Below are 20,222 nucleotides of genomic sequence, written 5' to 3'. Positions count from 1 at the left end.
CAGAAAAAATGGCCCCACTACCTACCCAGGTTCTCAAGTCAAAGATCTAGTAGTTACTCTTGATTTTTCTCTCATTCTCTTCCACATCAGCAAGGGCTGACAAACTACCTCCATAATGGATCCTGAACTCATCCACTTCTTCCATCTTTCTATGACCACCTTAATCCGTCATTCACCTGGACAACTGTTCTAGCCTTCTGAATGCTCTTCCTGTTTCCACTCTTGCTCCCACCCACTTCAACCCATGAAGCAGCCAAGAGTGAACCTTTTTTAAACATAAATCATGTCATGTCGCCCCACACACAGTTCCAAGTAGCACTTAGAATAAAATATAAACTCCTTATAATGGTCCATAATGATCTGGCCCTTGCTTAGATCTAATCTCAAGACCCCTTGCTCACTGGATTCCAACACATCACACCTTCTTTCTGTTCCTCTCACAAGCGAATCTCATTCCCATTTTAGGGCTTTGTAAAGCTGTCTTAGCTGCCTGGAATTCCTTTCTCTAAAATGTTGCATAATTGGGGTGCCTGGCAGGCTCAGTGGGTAAAGCATGGGACTTTTGATCTGGGGGTCATGAGTTCAAGCCCCATGTTGGGCATGGACCCTACTTAAAATTAAAAAAAAAATTAAAATGTATAATTGGTGCCCTTTTCATTATCCAGGACTCAGCTTAAAATTCACCCCTAAAAAAGGCCTTTTTGATCACTCATCTAAAGTAACCACCTCTGTTAAACATCTTTATTTTCTTTGTAACAGTTATCACTTTGTCATTATCTTGCTTATTTGTTTACTTGTTTCTTTTCTGTCTCCCCCACCAGGATGCTCCAGGAGAGGACGCTGTCTGTGCTGTTCACGCTGTGTCCCTACAGCGCCTGGCACACCGCAGGCTTGCGTAGACACTTGTTGAATGAATGAGCTTGAATGAATGAATCAATGAAGTGAGAACAGCAGAGGAAGAGACTTGCCAGTAGAGAGATCAGTATATACAAAGACCTGAAGCTGAGAGAGAGTATCGAATGCTCGAGAAATTGACAGAAGTTCACAATAATTGGCACGGAGAGTACTGGGGGCCAGTTGTCCAAAATGAGTCTTGAGAAGTAGTTAGGAGAAACTATGGAGAATGTTGGGTTTTAGATTCTCTCCCAAGTTCCATGGGAAGCCATTGGAGGGTTGGATTGTTTGGTTTTATGCTTTTTTTGTTTTTTTTCAGCTTTATTAAGGTATAGTTGACAAATGAAATTGTAAGATACTTAAAGTGAACATCACGATGGTTTGGCATACACATACGTGTGGAAGGATCCCCTCCACAGCCATCATCTCACACACACACACACACACACACACACACACACACACACACAATATTTTGGGGGGGATGAAAACACTTGAGTTCAACACTTAGCAAATTTTAATTATGTAATACAATTTATCAACTATAGTCACCATATTTCCCATTAGATTTTCAGAACTTATTCATCTTATAGCTGAAAGTTTGTACACTTTTACCAACCTGTCCCTCTTTCCCCTACCTCCCAGCCCCTGACAACTACTTTTCTACTCTCTGTTTCTATAACTTTGACCCCCTTTTTTTTAATTCCACATATAAGTGATACCACACAGTCTTGGTCTTTCTCTGTCTGGTTTATTTCACTTAGCATAATGCCCCCAATGTCCATGCATGTTGTCCAAATGGCAGGACTTCCTTCTTTCTCATGGCTGAATAATATTCTGTTGCACACATGCCACATCTTCTTCATCCATTTGTCTGTTGATGGACAGTTAGGTTGTTTCCAAATCTTGGCTGTTGTGACTAATGTACAGTGAACATAGGCGTGCAGAGATCTCTTTGACACTCTGTTCTCATTTCTGTTGGGTATATACCCAGAAGTGGGATTCCTGGATCATATGGTAGTTCTGCTTTTAATTTTTTGAGAAAGCTGTATACTTTTTTCCACAGTAGCTGCACCAATTTACATCATCGCCAGCAGTGCATGAGGGTTTCATTTTCTCTATATCCTCACCAACACTTGTTATCTCTTGTCTTTTTGATGATAGCCATTCTGACATTTCAAATAGGGCAGGGACTTAATCCAGTAGGTGTTCTAGAAAAAAAATCATTCTGGGTGCTGGGAGGAGAATAGACTATAAGGAGGTTAGATTGAGTGTGAGAAAGCTATTGATGGGTGCCAGTGAAAAGACATTTCAACTTGTCCTGACAAGCCTGGACAAGAATGGTAACAGTGAAGATGGGGAGAATTGTAAGGAATCAAAGACCTTTAAAGAGGCAATAATAGGGGGGCACCTGGGTGGCACAGCGGTTGGGCGTCTGCCTTCGGCTCAGGGCGTGATCCCGGCGTTATGGGATCGAGCCCCACATCAGGCTCCTCCACTATGAGCCTGCTTCTTCCTCTCCCACTCCCCCTGCTTGTGTTCCCTCTCTCGCTGGCTGTCTCTATCCTGTTGAATAAATAAATAAAATCTTAAAAAAAAAAAAAAAGAGGCAATAATAGGGCACCTGGCTGGCTCAGTGAGTGGAGAGTGTGACTCTTGATCTCGGGTTTGTGAGTTCGAGCCCCACATTCAGTGTAGAGATTGCTTAAAAATAAAATCTTTAAAAAATAAAAAAAAATAAAAGGGCATCAACAGGGGTGTGTGGCTGGCTTGGTCAGTAATGCACATGACTTTTGATCTTGGGGTCATGAGTTTAAGCCCCACATTGGGGGTAGAGGTTAAGAGTTTACTTAAGAAAAAAAGGACATGAACAGGACTTAAGGATGAACTAGATGTGGAGGGTGAGGGAGAAGAGGTGCCAAGCAAACCTCCTGACTTCTGTCGCATACAGATTAAGTGTCATTTTCTAAGTTTATACAGAAGGAGAACAGGTTTGGGGAGAAAGATACCGTGCTCATTTTTAGACATGCTACCTTCAAAGTACCCTTGGGCTGCTCGGTGGAGATACCCAGACCTGGAGCTCAGGAGAAAGATCAAGGCCAGAACTAGATCTGGGGTGCGGGGGAGGTGTCTGCATGAGGACGAGGACAGAAAGTTGAGCGTCCATGTTGAGCTCGCCAAGGGCAAGTGACGAGCGAGGAGGGAGGAGGACAGAGCCCTGAGCTGCCTCAACGCTGGACCCTAAGAGGTAGGAGGAAAAGTAGAAGGGCGTCACGGGACAGCGGGGAGGAGGTGTTCGGTTAGGAGGAAGGGGCTGAAAAGTTGAGCGCGGAAAGGAATGAAAATGGCAGTGCCTAAGGCAGTGGGTGATGGCTTTTCCTCTGGCCCCGGGGACTGGTTTGGGCATGAACCTCTGGCCCCGGGGACTGGTTTGGGCATGAACCTCCCTTCAGGCCAGAGAGACACCAAGAAGATCGGTAAAGAAGATTCCTTACTCTCAAGAGTCGCCAGAGAGACTTCTGCTGTCACTTCTCGTTGTTGTCATCATTGTCTTTTCAGTTACTTGGCTCAAGACATTTTTGGCTTTAGCAATATTGAAATTAATTAATTAAACGAGTACTTATTGGGAGCCTAATGTGTGCCACCTACTGTTAGAGGAGCTGGGGACACAGTGAAAAGCAAGACAGAGGATGTATCTGTGCCCACAAAACGTCAAGCCTAGTAGGGGAGACAGGCGTTAAATGAACAACTACATTTCGGTGTGATAGAGTTATTAACAAGTGCCGGGAAGAAGAATGAAGCAGAAAGGAAAATATGACAGTGGGACTGCTATTTTGGGTAGGGGAGGGTGGTCAGGGAGACCTCACTGAGGAGGTGATGTTGGAGCCAAGACCTGAAGAGAGGAAGAGAGGCAGACCTGTGAACTTCTAGAGGATGCTGTCCGATGGAAATGGGGTGCAAGCTACATTATAATGTTAAATTTTCTAGAAGACACATTAAGGAAAATAAAAAAGCAAACATCATTGGTGGCCAGGGGTTATGGGGGAGGGAGGGATGAATAGGCAGAGCACAGAGTATTTTTAGGGCAGTGTTCTGAATGGTGGATAAATGTCATTACACATTTGTCAAAACCCACAGAATGTACAACATTAAAAGTGAACCTTGGGGCGCCTGGGTGGCTCAGTCATTAAGCGTCTGCTTTCGGCTCAGGGCGTGATCCTGGAGTCCTGGGATCGAGCCCCACGTCAGGCTCCTCCGCTGGGAGCCTGCTTCTTCCTCTCCCACTCCCCCTGCTTGTGTGCCCTCTCTCACTGGCTGTCTCTCTCTCTGTCAAATAAATAAATAAATAAAATCTTTTTAAAAAAAAAGTGAACCTTAATATAAACTATGGACTTCCAATGATGAGGAGGAGGATGATGGGTTCATGAAAGTTTATCGATGGTAACAGATGTACCACTGTGATCCAGGGCGATGGTGGCAGGGGAGGCTGTGTATCTATGGGGCAGGAGGTATATGGAAACTCTCTGGATTTGCCATTCAGTGTGGCTGTGGACCTAAATGTGGTTGAAAAAATAAAGACTATTTTAAAAAAGTAAAGAGCAACAGGTGAAATTAATTTGAATGATATATTGCAAATATTGGCATATTCAGTCCTCACAACAATCCTCCATATCTCACATACCCAAAACACTGTCATTTCAAAATGTAATTGACATACAAAATTAGTTAGATATTTGAACATCTCTTTTTGTGAACTAGGTCCTCAAAAATCCCGTGTGCCTTTTACACTCACAGCACGTCTCAATTTGGAGCAGCCACACGTGGCTGGTAGTTTCCAAACTGGGCGATGTAGAGGGGGAACGTTTCAGGCAAAAGAAACAGTCGAAGCGAGTGCTGAGGCATAGGGTGAGTGGGCAGAATGCGGGAGGAGGCCGGCTGGAGCGAAGGGCAGGAGCTAGACCCTGGGGGGCCGTGGTCACAGCAGTCTGGAATTATTCTGTGTGTGATCAGGAAACCACTGACGCGCTCCGCGCAGGGACACGTGAGGTCCCTTTGTGACATGAAACGCAGCGCACGTGTTCCTTTATCATTATACTGCTTCTAATTATAGGGGAGGCAGCGTGGGGTCTTGGATCCCTCTTCTACTGCACAGGAAACCAGCTCTCCCTCTCTCCTTTCACCCCTGCAGACTTGAGGCTCAGAGACAAAGAGAGCCTGCACCGGGACGCACAGGACGTCTTTCCTTGTTACTGGTGATCTGGCGTGAACGGGCTCAGTGGACTTTTGAGGGTAGGAGCCGGGCTGGCGTGCACTGAGGAGGAGGTGGAGAAGTGTGGCGGTGACGGGAAGGAGAAATGATAGGATAGTAACTGGAGGGTTGTGGAGTTTGTTTGCTTGTTTGTTTTGAAGCAGGGAAAGATTTGGGGTTGATTGAAAGCTGATCTGAAAGGAGGCATAGAGAGGGAGAGACTGGGGAGAATAGGTTACAGATGGTGTGGGGGCCCCAAAGAGGTGGCAGGGACTGGATGTGGGAGTGGAGGAAGGCTCTTAGCCTCTTAGGTGAGGTAGGTAGGCCTGGGGACTTGGTGACGGCAGCCTTTGTTTCAGCCTTCCATGGTGCCCGTCCCCTTGCTGTCCGGGTTCCAGGGACCTGCATGCCACCTCGGTCCTGCTGCCCACTCTTCTCTTTGCTAGTCACTCTCAACCCCCAGCCCAGAGATGATCCTGGCAGGGCTGAAAGCTGCCCCTTCTTCCACCCTGAGCTCCTGCGCTCTGGCTAGGGACTGCGGCTTAGAGCCTGCTTCTCCTTTACTCTCTTCCATTCCCTTGTCCCAGTTCCTAGATGCCGACTCACTCTACCTTCCTGGCTGAGCACGAGTCTCCTGGTTCCGACATCCAAAACTCATATATCTACCATGTACGAACCCCTCATTGTTTAGGCATGGTGCTCCTTGCTTCCCAAATAACAGTATATTATATTCAGTCCTTACGACACTACAAGGTATGTGCTGTCAGTATCCCATTTCACAGATGAGGAAATCAGGGCTCAGAATGGAGAAGCGTCTTCAGCAAGGTCTCACAGCCAGTAAGTGCCGGAGGGAAGACCTGTCCCAAGTCTGTGAGCTCTAAAAACTGACCTCGTTCTACGATGCCACATTGTCTTTCAGGTGTCAGAAATAGAGCTGATGCTTTGCAGATCTTATCTCATTTGGGCAATGGGCTGTGGGCACGAGCAGCAGAAAGTGGGGCTCAGCTCTGGGGAGATTGGTTCCTCGGGGCCATGGAATATAAGTTCTACGAAGGCAAGGATTTGTGCCTGTTTGATCGCTGCTATACCTCCCCCCACCTCCACCCCGCACCTGTCCCCAGAAGAGTATCTGGCACAAAATCACATGCAATAAATATTTAGCAAATGAATGAATGAGTGAAAGAATGAATGAACTCTAGCCTCTGAGAGGGCTGGTCAACAACCAACCAGAGATGAAATTAGGCAAGAGTACAAAGCAGTACGAAGCAGGGAGCAAGTGCCCGGAACTGGCAAGGTACAGCTTGGTTATAGGAAAAAGCCAAAGGTCCAGGATTCAACCTCAGGGCTTCTTCCCCAACCCACTTGGAAGGATCTTGTAAACTCAGGCTAAACCCATCATAACATTGCATTTCTCGGCCACAATAATTAATTCAGAGAAAAACACATAAAGAGCTGCTGTATTCTTTATAAACAACTGTATATAATTTCACTGTATGGATGTATCATAATTAATATCACTGGTACCCTAATGATGGGCTTTTATGTGATTTCACGTCTTTTGCTATTATAAACAATGCTGCCAGGAAGAACTGTGTATAAATGTCAATTCTCACATATGTCACATCTGAAATACAAATTTCTAGAAGTGAAATCCCTGAGTCGAAAGGTGTATGGATTTATACTTTTCATAGATATTGTCAAATCGCCCACCAGTGAGGCAGCACCAGCGGAAACGCGCTCCTGAAGTGTGTGAGATCTGCTTACCGTATTCCCTGATAGTCTGACAGGTGAAAAATGAAATACCAGTGCAGTGTCAGCTCACCCTGCGCTTTCTTTTTTTAATTTAAATTCAATTAGCCAACATATAATACATCATTAGTTTCAGACATAGAGTTCACTAATTCATCAGTTGCGTGGTAACACCCAGTGCTCATCACATCACGTGCCCTCTTTACTCGCACTGCTCGTAATATGAGTGAGAGTAAGCATGTTTTCATGGATCTAAGAGGGTTTTTTAAAAAATCCTACTATGGGGCACTGGGGTGGGTCAGTCAGTTTTGACTTGGTTTTGGCTCAGATCCTGATCTCAGGGTCATGAGATCGAACCCCACATTGTGCTCAGTGCTCAATGTGGAGTCTACTTGAGATTCTTTCCCCCTCTGCTCCTTCCCCTGCTCACACACTCTCTCTCTAAAATAAATAATTAGGGGCACCTGGGTGGCGCAGTCGGTTAAGTGTCTGACTTTGGCTCAGGTCCTGATCTCGGGGTCCAGGGATCGAGCCCTGTCTCAGGCTCCCTGCTCAGTGTGGAGTCTGCTTGTCCCTTCCCCCTTCCCCCTCCACTCGTGCACTCTCTCTCTAATAAATAAATAAAATCTTTAAAAAAAATCCTACTACTGAAAAAAATTATCTAAAGAAGTAAAAATTTGTCTCTAATCCCAGATTCCAAAAACAATTAGTGTTAAAGTGTTATTATGTACTTCCAGACCTTTCCTTAAATTCATATATATTTATGATTTCATTTAACACATATACATGTGTAATATAGCTGGACTCTGAAACTTGCATTTTCTTTCTTTTATCTTTTGCCAATTATGTTTTTATTTTAGATGCTTTGCATGTCGCTTTAATAGTTTATTTTTATATTTATTTATTTTTATTTTTTTAAGTAGGCTCCGTGCCCAATGTGGGGTCTGAACTCACGACCCTGAGATCAAGAGTCACATGCTCTACTGAGCCAGGCAATTGCCCCATTTATTTTAATTTTTTTTAAAGATTTTATTTTTAAGCAATCTCTACACCCAACCCACCACCCTGAGATCAAGAGTTGCTTGCTCCACCAGCCGAGCCCGCCAGGCATCACAGATGCCTTGCATTTTAAAGATTTATTTTGATCATTTGAGAGAGAGCATGCACGTGTGCAGGGAGGGGCAGAGGGAGGGAACTCCCCCAAGCAGACTCTCTGTTGAACGCAGAGCCAGCTCCAGGCTCGATCTCACAACCGCAAGATATATATTTATATGACCGTGACCAAGAATCGGATGCTCAACCGACTGAGCCACCCAGGAGCCCCAGGATTCATTTATTTTTGAAAGAGAGCGAGAGAAAGAGAGAGACAGACAGACAGTGAGGGGAAGGGCAGAGGGCAAGGCGACTCTGTGCTGAGCGTGGAGCCCACCCAACTCGAGGCTCGATCTCACGACCCTGAAATCATGACCTGAGCCAAAACCAAGAGTCAGTGGCTTAACTGACTGAGCCATCCAGGCAGCTCTGTATTTTATTTTTAATACAGAACTTTTTCAAAGTCTGTCTCTCATTTCTTTATGGCTACTTAGTATGACATTTGGGGTAGGCAATAATCTGTTTATTTCCTCTTAGACATTTTGATTATTTTCAATTTAATCCCAACCATGCTGCAACAAATATTCTCCTGCGTGTATTTTCACTTTTATTTATTTTTAAGATTTTATTTATTTATTTGTCAGAGAGAGAGGGAGAGAGAGACAGAGCACAAGCAGGGGGAGTGGCAGGCAGAGGGAGAAGCAGGCTCCCCATGTAGCAATGAGCCCGCTGCAGCACTCAATGCGAGGACCCTGGGATCATGACCTGAGCCGAAGGCAGACGCTTAACCGACTGTGCCCCAGGCGCCCCCTGTGTGCATTTTTATTTACATGTGCTGTTATTTCTTTCGGCTTTATTCCTCAAAGTGGTCTTTGGCTGTTTTGGATGATGAACTGATGGGAAGCTGAGTAGGTTGATCTGGGATGGAAAAGGCTTCCATGTAAGTGTCTCACCTGCTGTCTTCAGCACATGGAATAGGTGCACTTTCGAATTTGTTCCTGTTCATATCATAAATAGCTGGGTATCTCCCTGAACAAATGGTACTACAGTTCATCAATGGCAAAGGATTTTTGAGTGGCTGCTGAATTCAATGTAAGGAATGAGACGGTTAGAACAACATAGAAGGGTCCCCGCCTTCCAACTCACAGTGTAATAGAGAAGCAGAACACAGAAAGAGAAGCAACAACCCAAACGACGCCAAGAGTAATCGCCCCTCCAGACTGGCTTCTCGGATGTCCCGAAGCACTTACTCTCTAGGATGGAGAGAATATCACCTACGGGTGACTGGCTTTAAGTGTTTACTCCTTGGACTACAAGGAGAGAGGGGCTCCAGATACGTACGCAAGAGATGATCTAAATTATCCCATTAGGCTGGAAGCCCCAGAGTATCTCCTCTCCTAACACACCTCCATCTGATAAACATTTGCCTATCTCTATTCCCCGTCAGACGTTGCAGAGGCAGTGGAACCCTGGCATTCAAGTACTCACTAATACGTATTGATTTGGAAGGCACTGGGTGGCAAAAGATAAAATATTCCAATGTTTGGCCTAGAAAAACTCAGGCTGCAAGCTGGTGTATTTTGTTTACTCCATAGTCTGTGGTTGTTGTTGAACTTAAAGTACTTGACTGAGGTATAGTTTACAGGCAACATCATGCACCCACATTAAGAGAATGGTTAGGTAAGCTTTGAGAACTGTATTCACTCATGTAACCACTACTACAAACAGAGTCTATAAACCATGTCCCTCATCCCCAAAAGTTCCCTCGTGCTATTTAACTTTTAAAAAAACCTTTTAAGCTTATTCATTTATTTCAGTAATCTCTATACCCAACGTGGAGCTCCAACTCACGACCTTGAGATCAAGAGTCACCCGCTAATCCGACTGAGCCAGCCAGGCACCCCAACACCTTTCATTTTGAAATAATTATAGATTCACAGGAAGTTGCAAAGATAGTACAGAAGAGTGCCATGTACCCTTCACTCAGTTTCCTCCAGTGGTTACACCCTACACGACTGTGGCACAGTATCAGGAGCAGGAATCTTACACTTGTACAACGTGAATAGTTGATGGGAATCAAGAGCTCTTTGTTATCTTATTTTACTTTGTTTTTAATATTTATTTATTTATTTATCTATTTGTCAGAGAGAGGCAGGGGGAGTGGCAGGCAGAGAGAGAAGCAGGCTGCCCGTGGAGCAGGGAGTCCGATGTGGGGCTCAATCCCAGGACCCTGGGATCATGACCTGAGCCGAAGGCAGATGCTTAACCAACTGAGCCACCCAGGTGCCCCGCTCTTTGTCATTTAAAAGAAAAGAGTTATTTATTTATTTTAGAGAGAGAGAGCATGCACATGAGTGGTGGGAGGGTCAAGGGAGAGGGAGAGAATCTCAAGCAGTCTCCCTGCTCAGTGTGGAGCCCAATGCTGGGCTCGATGCAGGGCTCGATCTCACGACCCGTGAGATCATGACCAGCGCCAAAACCATGAGTCAGATGCTTAACTGACTGAGGCACCCAGGTGCCCCATCGGCTGTGTCACTCTGTCACTTTCAGATTCATGTAACCAGCACCACAATCAAGACGCAGAAGAGTTGGTCATCCCAGAGATCTCCCCAGTGCGGCCCCTTTATAATCATGTTCCCGCCTACCCCACCATCCCTAACCTCTGGCAACTGGTAACCTCTTTTCTATCCCTACAATTTTGTTTTTTCAGGACCGTTACATGAATGGAATTATACAGCGACCTTTTGAGATGGTTTTTTTTCACTCAGCCCTTGAGATCCATCTAAGTTGTTGCCGTATCGAGTTTGGTCCTTGTCAGGGGTGAGCAGTCTTCCATGGTGTATTTATTTATTTATTTATTTATTTATTTATTTATTTATTTAAAGATTTTATTTATTTATTTAACAGAGCCAGCCAGCGAGAGAGGGAACACAAGCAGGGGGAGTGGGAGAGGAAGAAGCAGGCTCATAGCGGAGGAGCCTGATGTGGGGCTCGATCCCAGAACGCCGGGATCACGCCCTGAGCCGAAGGCAGGCGCTTAACCGCTGTGCCACCCAGGCGCCCCCTCCATGGTGTATTTAAATTAGCACAAACCTGGTGGCTTGTAACAGAAACTTCTCCTCCCCTCTCCGGAGGCCCTAAGTCCTAAATCAGCACGCTCCCTACGAAGATGTGAGAGGAGAATCCTCGCTTGAGAAGCTCATCCAGCTTCTTTTGGTTTCCCCCATTCCTTGGCTTGTGGGTCCTTACACCAGTGTCCGTCTCTATCTTAACATGGCCTTCACCAATACGTCTGTGTCTTCTCTCTATCTCTTTCCAGGGCACCTGTCGTTGGATTTAGGGCTCATTGAGATAATCCAGGATGATCTTAGCTCAAGATCCATAACTTAATCCAGAGTTTCTAGCTATACTTAGCAGGAGGAATAGGGAAAAGTACCTCTGTTCCATCTTTCCAGATGTGGAAGTGGCTCTACATCCTTTAAAAAGATAGAGGCCCACATTTAAAAATCACACATTTCTCATAAAAATGTAGACCTCTGGTTTCTCATGAACCATTGGAAGAGAAGTCATCCTGGTCTGCGCTTCTGCTTCATAGCAGCTGGCTGGAGCTGGACGCCCACTGCCACCACGGATGGCTCTGGCAAGCTTGCCGTCGGTCCTGCCCTCTCCCAGTGAATGCATTTATATCCACAACAGGGTTGTATCGCTGGTTCTCACATTACTGTCGGAGTCTGCACTTGCTGCCTCCGTATAAGCACTTGTGTCCCATCTCCAGGAAGCACTGGCCACAACAAAGATGGGATGTGACACCGGAAAAGGAGCCACTGGCGGGATCCTTAAAGGATTCTGCTGTATCATCGTGGGAAGGTTCTCTCTCTCCCAGCACAAAACAAAACTCTGCTCTAGCACGGACTGTTCTAAGCAGTTACAGTAAAAAAAAAAAAAAAAAAAATTCTCCTCTCAGGCCCCTGGGTGGCTCAGTCCTTAAGCATCTGCCTTCGGCTCAGGTCATGATCCCAGCGTTGTGGGATTGAGCCCCGCATTGGGCTCCCTGCTCCGCCGGGAAGCCTGCTTCTCTCTCTCCCAGTCCCCCTGCTTGTGTTCCCTCTCTCGCTGGCTGTCTCTCTGTCAAATAAATAATAATTAAAAAATAATAATAATAAAAAAATTCTCCTCTCTCCTCTCAGAAAACAGCTAGCTCATTCCTCCTAGAGAACCCCTAATCATGACATGACCCAGAGTTACGCTCCCAGCCCGCTCCTGTGGAAGCGCGAGAGTGAGCCAGGTGGCCCAGAGAAACACAGAAGTCAGCAGAAGCCTCGGATTCTTGGTGGCTGCAAAGGCAAGCCCCGAGGGGAGGCAGTTTTTGTGTTCTAAAGCAGCAAAGGATGCTGTGTTGGAAGCTTCGGCCAGACTGATGACCCTGGCCACGTGTGAGTGTTAGTCGAACCAAGGAAAGGCCTATAAACTTGGTCCATTTCTCATCACAGATTCAAACCAGTGGTTCTCTTAGCCTGGTCCGCTGTCACTTCAGTGCCCAAAGTTAGTAGCACGGCTGGGGTGGCAGAGTCACGCTCAAGGGAGATGTTTTCAAATTGTTGAGGTCACCGACTCTGCTCGGAGACATGAGGCCTCATGAGCTGCCCAGTCTCTTCACTCCAGTGCACTCTGGCTCCTTCCTGAAAGGGAAATATCAGGAGGAAGCCACTGATCTTCTGTTCCTGAATCCTCACTCCTCCTTATCCCCAGAGCATCACCTCTGGCCTTCTGTGTGCAGGACCAGCCACCGTTGTGTCTGGCCAGAGCCGAGAAATGAGGAGCAACCTCTTTGCTCTGCTGGGATAAAGCAAAGCCCAACCATTGACAGAGGACGGGAGCTTCCCGAGTGACCCGGGATTCCCTTATGTGCTCTGTCTTTGGGAGATCAAACACAAAACAATCTGGGCGGTCAGCAAGGCGCCGGCCAGCTCAATACATCTTGACGGAGTGTTTGGCTGGGACATCATCATTCTCCTTGGCCAAAGCCATGTGCCTGGCCCTCTGTGCCATAAGGAAACAGAAGCACTAGTGCCAACCAGGGGGAAACTCCCCTTAAAGAGACCCTTCGAAAGGGCTGGCCCTGTATAACAGAATAGTGATAATACTGAGCAAGAGAAGGAGAACTGTCCAGCGTCGCTGCGGTCTCCAGCCAGGGCTGGCAGATAAGTGCCTCTAAATGATATGCAGATTAATAATAAGTCACTGTGGCCTGGGTCATTTCTGCTCTGATCTCTATGGTCTGCAAATGACAGGTGCCACTGTCACTTTGAATGGTCACTGAAATCGGAGTGAGTCCTCCAGGTGCCAAGGCTGGATAGTGGGGCAGGAGAGAGGACACCATTTTGACTGACTCCAGGCAGGGACCTGAGGGTTGCCCTCTTAGGAGGCCAGGGACTTTACCTCCAGGCGTGCCTCCCTTCCATCCCCTCCTCTGCTCTCTTACCACCACTACTCTAGGCCAAATGTGTGCCCTTGCATTAGTCTCCATTACTCTCCCTGCTTCCCCCAAGCCAGAGATAGTGGGCCAACATGTGCCTCCGAAAAACACAGATCGAGCCTTCCTTGCCCTCTCCACCTGTCCCTCAGAGGCTGTTTGGCCAATCTTCCAAAGCTCTGATCACGTCACTCCTTTGCTCCTGAACCTATGGGGGCTCCCCAGTGCTGTCAGTAAACTCTTGCACTTACATTCATGGCTCATCCTGATGTAGGAAAGACTTTAGGGCTCGAAGCCACGGCCAAGAAAGAATTCTTGAGACGTCTTTGGTGCAAAAAGGTGATTTTGTGAAAGCAGTGGGACAGGACTTGTGGGCAGAAAAAGCCGCACTGGGGTCATGAGAGTGGCCCAAGTTGGGAGGGGGTTAGGGATAGCTTAAGTCTCTAAGGAATTGGGAAGCAAGTTTTCCAGGACCTCGAGGGGGCTAGCTGTTGTTGGGAAAAGGGTCATTTATTACTGTCTAATAAGACCTGAGTCATGAGACCCTTCAGATGTCTATCGGGGGGTCGTATGCTTGGGGAATGATTGCCAACACGTACCTTTGGGGGGTAAAGATAAAGGAAGTTTCCAAAAGAATTTGTATATGTTACAGGGTCCTGGGGGTCGGGCTACGACTGCCTTTTGCCCTCAGCAAAGTATTCACATCGAGGCAGCTGAGTCCCTAGAGGAATGTCACCATGCCTGTTTCAAGGACTTGTCAATGGGCTGTAGATAGTAAGGAAATTTCATCATTTTTCTTCTGCCTTTCTTCCCCACCTCAATCTCACCTATTCAGTCAGGTCTCTCTCTTTGCTCCCCCTTGGCTACTCCACATTTGGGCCTCATGGTTCTTGAACATTCTTTGCACCAGAATGCTACACATAAGCCATTTCACAAGGAGGACCTCTGCTTCAGAAGGAACTGAGGGACCCACTCATAATCCCCTCTACCCACCTCTGCCCGTGTGACTACCTGAACCGCCCTGCCCACAAGTTTGCCGGCGGAAGCCCTGCCACACCTCTCAAGGTCTCCATGCAGTCTGCACTAGATTCGCCGGAAGTTCACAGATCAGTGAAATGCAGTGCTGGAAGAAAGCTTCATTTCAGGAAACAGTGATTCAGACAGGCTTAAGTGATTTACTCTGATGACAGAGCTCAGTAGAGTATAATCCAGAAACAAGCTCCTCTTCAGTCTTTAAATTTTGCCTCCAGTTGTATTTATCTTATTGTGCGTTGACTTATGGTTAAATTGTACGTCCCTCAGAGGAATTTACTTTTTCTTTCCATTGATAAATCATAATGCTTTGACCAGAGAATACAGAGAAATGGATGTAGATTCACTATCTTTCAAGAGTGTGAGCTTTGGAGTTCAATAAACCAGGATTTTTTTTTAATGGAGGTACAGTTTACGCATAAAATGCAGAATTTTGTATAAATGGAATCATACAATGTACACTGCATCTGGCTTCTTCCACTCGACATAAAGACTACGATTTATCCAAGTGCTTGCGTGTTCCTGCAGTTTATTCACTGTTACTGCTGGGAAGTGTCTCATTATATGGGTACACCACAATTTGTTTATCGTACCAACGATCGCTCGGGTTTTTTACTATTATGAATAAAGCTGCTATGAACATTCAATACAACTTCGATTAAACAAGCATTTTCACTTGTCGAGAAAACATCTCAGAGTGAAACTTCTTGGTCGTGTGGCCAATGTATATTTAACTTTAAGAAACTGAAAAATAGGGGGGCATGTGGCTCAGTCAGTGAGCATCTGACTCTTGATTTCAGCTCAGGTCATGATCTTATGGGTTGTGAGACCGGGCCCCATGTTGGACTCCACACTCAGCAGGGGGTCTGCTTGAAGATTCTCTCCCTCTGCCCCTCCCCCCATGCCTGCACGTGCTTTATCTAAAATAAAAAGAAACTGCAAAATAATTTCCCAAAGTGGCAATACCATTTTATACTCCCATCAGCAATGTAAGAGAGTTCCAGATGTTCCACATTCTCACTAACATTTGGTACTCTTAGTTTTGAAAAATTTTTGGCCATTCTTGGGGTATCTGGGTGGCTCAGTCAGTAAGCGTCTGCCTTCAGCTCAGGTCATGATCTTAGGGTCCTAGGATCAAGACCATTGGGCTCCCTGCTCAGTGGGGAGTCTGCTTCTCCCTCTCCCACTCCCCTTGCTTATGCTCTCTCTCTCTCAAATAAATAAATAAAATCTTTAAAAAAATAAATAATAAAAAATTTTGGCCATTCTTGTTGGTGTGAAGAGATATCTCATTATGTATTAAATGTGCATTTTCCTGATTACTAACGATATCAAGCACTTTTTTTTAGCATCTTTTTATGTGCTCATTGACCATGTGTATATCTTCTTTTATGGGAATATGTATTCAAGTCTTTTGCCATTAAAAAAAAAACCTGGGTTGTTAGCCTTTTTACTATAGATTTGCAGAAATCCAAGCTATATATGCACGTGTATGTACACACACACACACACACACACACACACCCCCATACATATTCTGGATATAAGACCTTCATCATATATACGTATTTTGAAGATTTCTCCCAATCTTGGCTTGCCTATTCATTTTTTAAAAATCTTTAAAGATTTTATTTATTTGACAGAGAGATGAAGGGCACAAGCAGGGAGAGTGGCAGGCCAAGGGAGAAGCAGGCTCCCGGCTGAGCAGGGAGCCCGACGTAGGACTCAGTCCCAGGACCCCAGGATCATGACCCAAGCCGAAGGCAGATGTTTAACCAGCTGAGCCCCCCAGGTGCCCCGGCATGCCTATTCGTTTTTAATACTGTCTTCTGATGAATAGAAGTTTTAATCTAATGAAATCTAATTTATCAATTTTTCTTAATGGTTAGTGGCTTCTGTGTTCTTTGTAAGATATCTTTGCCAACCTAAGATCGTATATACATACTCTTACATTTCTTTCTAGAACTACTGGTAAATTCACTGATTCTTCTGTCATTTGGATGCTAAGCCCATGCAGTGAGTTCTACTTTTCAGCTCAATAATTTCAGATTGGTTCCCATGTTTTTCTACTTGCTGAGATTTTTATTTTGTTTCAAGAGTTTGTAATTGCTTGCTGAAGTATTTTTATGATGACTGCTTTAAAATCTTTGTCAGATAATTCCAACATCTGAACTATCTTTGTGTTGGCATCTGCTAATTCTGTTTCCTCATTCAAATTCCTAGTTCTTGGCATGATGAGTGATTTTCTATTAAAACCTGGACATTTTGTGTATTAGGTTATGAGACTCTGGATCCTACTTAAATCTATTTTAGCTGGTAGTCACGCTTTTTAGTTTAGTGCTCAGGTCCTGGCTTAATTTTGAGAGCTGTCATTCCAAAGACAATTTGGTTTTCAGAGTGCTTGCCGTGCTATTCTGGTCTGCTTCCTTCCTGCGCTACCAGAAACCAATCTGAAAACCTGCACGGCAGCCACACTGTAATTCAGTTCCCAAATTTTGCCATACAAATTATATTCATTTTGACCTGTGGGTCACTCTGGGGTCTGCTTAGGACTTCACATATAAGTTTTTCTTTTCTTTAAGATTTTATTTATTTGAGGGGCGCCTGGGTGGCACAGCGGTTAAGCTTCTGCCTTTGGCTCAGGACGTGATCCCGGCAATCTGGGATCGAGCCCCACATCAGGCTCTTCTGCTAGGAGCCTGCTTCTTCCTCTCCCACTCCCCCTGCTTGTGTTCCCTCTCTCGCTGGCTGTCTCTGTCTCTGTCAAATAAATAAATAAAATCTTAAAAAAAAAAGATTTTATTTATTTATTTGAGAGAGAGAGAGCGCACACAAGCAGGGGGAATGGCAGAGGGAGAGGGAGAAGCAGGCTCCCGGATGAGCAGAGAGCCTGACGTAGGACTCAATCCCAGGACCCCAGGATCATGACCTGAGCCGAAGGCAGATGCCTAACTGACCGAGTCACCCAGGTGCTCCTCACTTACAGGTTTTTAAGAGCCTCTTTCATCAGTTTCCTCATCTCCAAAATCCTCCTCTGCATGGATGAGGGTTACCTCACTACTGTTGGATGGATGGTGTGGGCAGGTGTCAAAGTCCAAGGTATCCTGCTTCTTCAAAGTGAGCAGGTGAGGAGAGTGAGTGAGGGAGAGAGCGAGCGAGCCAGCAAGGTGGATAACAGTCCTATGCATCCTCTCACTTTTAACATATTCTGTAAGTCAGGCTTACACACCACAAAAGGGGATTACACAGGACATGAGGATCAGGGGATGGGGATCACTGGGAGTCATTTTAGAAGCAGCCTACCACAGCTGTCCTTAATTTTTCTCACCACTTTGTAGTTTTCAGAGACATTAAGAGAAGCGGGAAAGCTACCTTTCACATTTACTCACATATTTACCATTTCTTAAGTATTAATCTGGTCGGGTTTAAGTATACCACTTTGCTACTTGTTTCCTATCTATTTCACCTGTTTTTTTGTTCCTGTTCCTTTTTTCTTGCCTTCTTTCAGGTTAATCCTGTACATACAGTGAAATACACAGCTCTTACGTGTACAGTTTCATGAGTTCTGAGGATTGTGTACATCCATGGAATCACCACCACAATCAAGATAAAGAACCTTTCCACCACTCCCAGAGTGCTCATGTCCTCTCGCATCCAATCCCCATCCAGTTGTCCCTCCTTGGCGATTACTGCTTTGTTTGCTATGACCAGAGATTACTTTGTATGGTCATGAAAGTCCTATGAATGGAATCATATAGTATATACAGTCCCTTGTGTCTGACTTCTTTCATGTAACCTGCTTTCGAGATTCCTTCGGCTATCTTTCTTTGTAGTAAAACTCTTTGATTGATCTTCAATGTCACTGAACCTTTCTCTTAGTGTCTCTGATTTGTTCTTAAGCCCATCTAGTGAATTTTTCATTTTAAGATTTTTAAAATGTATCCATTGAGAGAGAGGAGGGGAAGGGGCAGCATGAGAGGGAGACATCTCAAGAAGACTCCATGCTGAGCAAAGAGTCCAACATGGAGCTCAATCTCATGATCCTGAGATCATGACCTGAGCTGAAGTCAAGAGTCGGTTGCTCAAATGACTGAGTCACTTGGTGCCCCTACTGAATTTTTCATTTTAGGTATGGTAGTTTTCAGTTCTAAAATTTCATTTGCTCTCTTGCATGTCTTCATTTCTCTTCTAAGATTCCCTACCTCTTCATGAACATATTTTTTTTAAAGATTTATTTATTTGAGAGAGACAGTGAGAGAAAGAGCAAGGGGGGAGGGGCTGAAGGATATGGAGAGAGAGAGAATCACAAGCAGACTCCCTACTGAGCATGGAGCCCAACACAGGGCTCAATCTCATGACCCTAAGATCATGATCTGAGCCAAAATCAAGAGTCAGCCACTTAACCAACTGAGCCACCCAGGTACCCCATGAACATTTTAATAGATGCTTTTAACTCCTTGTCTGCTAACTGAACTTCTGAATCATCCTGGAGTCTATTTCTGTTGACTGCTTTTTCCCTTTACTATGGGTTACATTTCTTGTTTATAGTATACATGCCTACTATATATTAAATATTGTGAATGATAAAAGTAGTAGAGACTCTGGCTTCTGTTATTATCTTCTCAAGAATGTTGATTTTATTCTGTCAGGTATCCATATTACTGGCTGATCTCTTTGGACTTGTGGAAATTAATTTTATCCAATGTCAAAAATTGTCAAAAATCAATTGACAATGGATATATGGGTTTATTTCCAGACTCTCAATTCTGTTCCATTGATTTATATATGTCTACAGTTATGCCAGTATCACTCTATCTTGATTACTATTGCTTTGTAGTAATTTTGAAATTAGGAAGTGAGAGCCCTCCTCTTTGTCCTTCAATTTCAAGACTGCTCTGGCTATTCTGGGTCCCTTATAATTCCATATGAATTTTAAGATCCAGGTTATTATTTCTACAAAAAAGCTAGCTGGGATTCTGAAAGGGATTATGTTAAATCTGTAGATCAGTTTAGGAAGTAACGCCATCATCCTCACAATAGTATCTTCTGATCATGAACATGTCTTTCCATTTTACAGATTTTAATTTCTTTCACCAGTGTTTTGAAGTTTTAAGAGTTAAGTTTTACGCTTTTGCTAAATTTATTCCTAAGTGTTTAATTCTTTTCAATGCTATTGTAAGTGGAATTGTTCTCTTAATTGCATTTTCAGACTGTTTTCCAATGTCACATGCTATATTCTCTCCTGTCCTTTTGAGACTCCAAATATATGAAGACTGCTTTGTATTACTCCATGGGTAACTGATACTCTATTTTTTCTAATCTTTTTTCTCTCTCTGCTTTAGTTCTTACTGATCTGTTTTCATATCCACTGATTCTTTTATAGCATCCAATCTGTTAAGTCCATTCAATGCATTTCAGATACTGTATTTTTCAGTTCTATAATTTTCATTTGTTTATAATAATAAAATTTATAATAGTTCTGTTGACTTTTTCTCGATTATGGGTCACGTTTTTTAAAAAAGATTTAATTTATTTATTTGAGAGAGATAGAAAGCAAGCATATGAGGAGGAGGAGGGAGTGGAAGGGGGAGGGGCAGAGGGAGAGGGAAGAGGGAGCTCCCCACTGAGCAGGGAGCCCAATGAGGGGCTCGATCCCAGGACCCTGAGATCATGACCTGAGCCTAAGGCAGACACTTAGCCAACTGAGCCACCCAAGCACCCCTGGGTCACATT

This window comes from Ursus maritimus, unplaced genomic scaffold (genome assembly GCF_017311325.1).
Source record: "Ursus maritimus isolate PB19 unplaced genomic scaffold, ASM1731132v1 scaffold_32, whole genome shotgun sequence".
Classification (NCBI taxonomy): Eukaryota; Metazoa; Chordata; class Mammalia; order Carnivora; family Ursidae; genus Ursus; species Ursus maritimus.
This window is presented reverse-complemented; position numbering follows the sequence as displayed.